Source organism: Triturus cristatus, chromosome 4_1 (assembly GCF_964204655.1).
Source record: "Triturus cristatus chromosome 4_1, aTriCri1.1, whole genome shotgun sequence".
Taxonomy (NCBI): Eukaryota; Metazoa; Chordata; class Amphibia; order Caudata; family Salamandridae; genus Triturus; species Triturus cristatus.
In genome coordinates, this window is record NC_140585.1 from 584972056 (window position 1) to 584974441 (window position 2386).

Below are 2386 nucleotides of genomic sequence, written 5' to 3' on the forward strand. Positions count from 1 at the left end.
TGCCCGAGCACGTTGGTTTTGTATTCATCGCGGGTGCGCTAGGTGGCGCTGTTTCGCGCCTCTTCTTTATCCCCTCGCTCCACAGTGCCGGTTGCGATGCTTGTGGACGAGTGGCGCTGAGGGATCAGAGCGGTCTGCCGCTCGTGCCTTGACTCCCTTTCCCCCCTCGCCTGACACCGCCGCGCGGTAAGTTTGACGAGCTTAGCCCATTTGGTTCAATTAGCATATTTTTGCCGATCTCCGGCTCCCGCTTGTCACCGTCTGTTTGTGGCGACTTCACTGGACACCGGCGAGGGGGCGGCCCCCTTTAACTTTATTGGGGCGTTTTTTGCTGGGTGTCCTCCTGTCTTTGTCAGCATGCAGTCACACCGTGAGCATGATTACACTCCCTCTTTATCCTCTGAGGAGGATAGGCTCCCCCAGCCACGCAGACCTGCAGAGATGGACAAGCTCCTCTCTTCGGCCATTGCCCAGGCGCTTGCCCCTCTGCAGGAAAGCATTGACAGACTGTCTGCCCATGTTTTCAAGGGCACTGGAATACTGGGGGACGGGGAAGCCGGGCCTAGCGGTGTGCTTCCTGTTCATCCGAGCAAGGCACCTAAGCGTGACGCGGGGCACCTCCAGGGCTTCAGTCGCCTGGCGGAAGCCTTCCAGAAGAGTGCGCGCACGCTGCATGATGCACCCTACCGGGAGGATGAGTTGCCCAGAGCTACTGGCGACGATGTTGCGATGGATTTCGACCCAAAGGAGGGGTTCCCCAAGGTGGGGGAGGGAGAATGTGACGATGATGAGGACTCCTCAGATGGGTCCCAGGAGCCCGACAGGTCATGGCGCCCACAGTCTTCGGCCTCCTCCATGGGAGAGGGGGAGGGCCCCTCTTCTGACATGTTTGACCCCCCCATGCATATTCAGTCCCAGGTCCACAAAATGGTTCCCAGACAAGAAGGTGTCCGACTATGTCGCCGATAAGATCAGGCAGCCCCTCAACAAGGAGGTTAGGGCCCGGCTTCGGTTGGAATGTCCTAGGCCGTCCCTTCCCAACAGAGTCACTCTTATCCCCGAAATTGATCCTAAATTATGTACATTTTTCTCTAAATATATGAAGGACCCCAAGAAGGGGATCGATAGATCATGGAGAGCATGCCAAGACAAGCTCTTAGATGTGGTGGGGCCGCTGACCAAGGTCATCGAGCTGGCGGAGAGGGCCCGAGATTCTGGTCAGCCCCTCCCTGCGGACGAAGTAGCGGGGTGGGCACAGCGGGCGATGTGCCTTCTTGGCAATACTAATTGCGCTCTCTCGGCCGAGCGCCGCCGTTCCCTGCTGCTAAAAATTGATCCTAAGCTGGGGGAACTCTCGTCCTCGGAGGCTGGTCCGATAGCTCAAGGCTCCCTCTTCGGCGATCCTTTAGTCAAAGAGTTAGGGAAATTTGTTGCTACGTTTTCGGCCCTAGATAAGGCGCAGGCTTCCATGAAGAAGATTTTCCCTAGGAAGGTTTTCGGCGGGGCCGGAAGAGGCAGGGGTCACTCCTCCGGCCGCCAGTGGTGTCAAAGCCCCAACAGAACCCAGGCCAAACGAAACAACGGATGGCAGGATGGCCGCCAAGGGGCCTTCTACCCCTCCCGGGGTGGCAGAGGGAAGAGCAACCGAGGCCGGGTAGGATCCCACAACAACTCCAGTGGGTACAACGGTAAGCACTTCTTTAATATCCCCAGTTCGGTTGGGGGCAGAGTCTCCCTGTTCTTTCACAAGTGGGCAGAGATCACCTCAGACACTTGGGTGCTAGAAACCGTCAGAGGGTTTCACATAGAGTTCTACGGGACGCCAGTGCAAGGTTTCAGACCCCGTCCGCTGATGTTTTCTTCTCAAGACGAGTCTCTTATAGACCAGGAAGTGCAAGATCTTTTGTCCAAAGGGGCAATTTGCCTTACAGAGCTTCATCTCACGGGTTTCTTAAGCAACATCTTCTTGGTAGAAAGAAGGAAATAGGCTTTCGGCCTGTTATCAACCTCAGAGCCTTCAACGAGTGGTTAGTTTATCGCCACTTCAAGATGGAGGGGATTCATCTCCTCAGGAATCTACTTTTGCAGGACGATTGGTTGGCATGTCTGCATCTCAAAGACGCCTACCTCTCTGTTCCCATTTCCCCCCGCACTGCAGGTTCCTCCAGTTCCAGTAGAGAGCGCAGGTTTTCGAGTTTCGGACTCTGCCTTTCGGCCTGTCATCGGTCCCATGGGGCTTTACGAAGCTCCTCAAACTGGTGGTGGAACACCTCCGGACTATGGGTATCCGGTTGATCATTTACCTGGACAACATTCTGTTGATGGATCAGTCCAAAACACAACTGATCGCCCACTTAGAGGTCACGATCTCCTTCCTTCAGGACCT

The 2386-nt window shown here is 55.7% G+C and overlaps 1 pseudogene; it reads left to right on the forward strand.

Annotated features, from left to right (window-relative positions):
* The first annotated feature begins 441 nt into the window (after positions 1–441).
* On the forward strand, positions 442–1987 carry LOC146855248 (uncharacterized; annotated as a pseudogene).
* Positions 1988–2386: the final 399 nt, after the last annotated feature.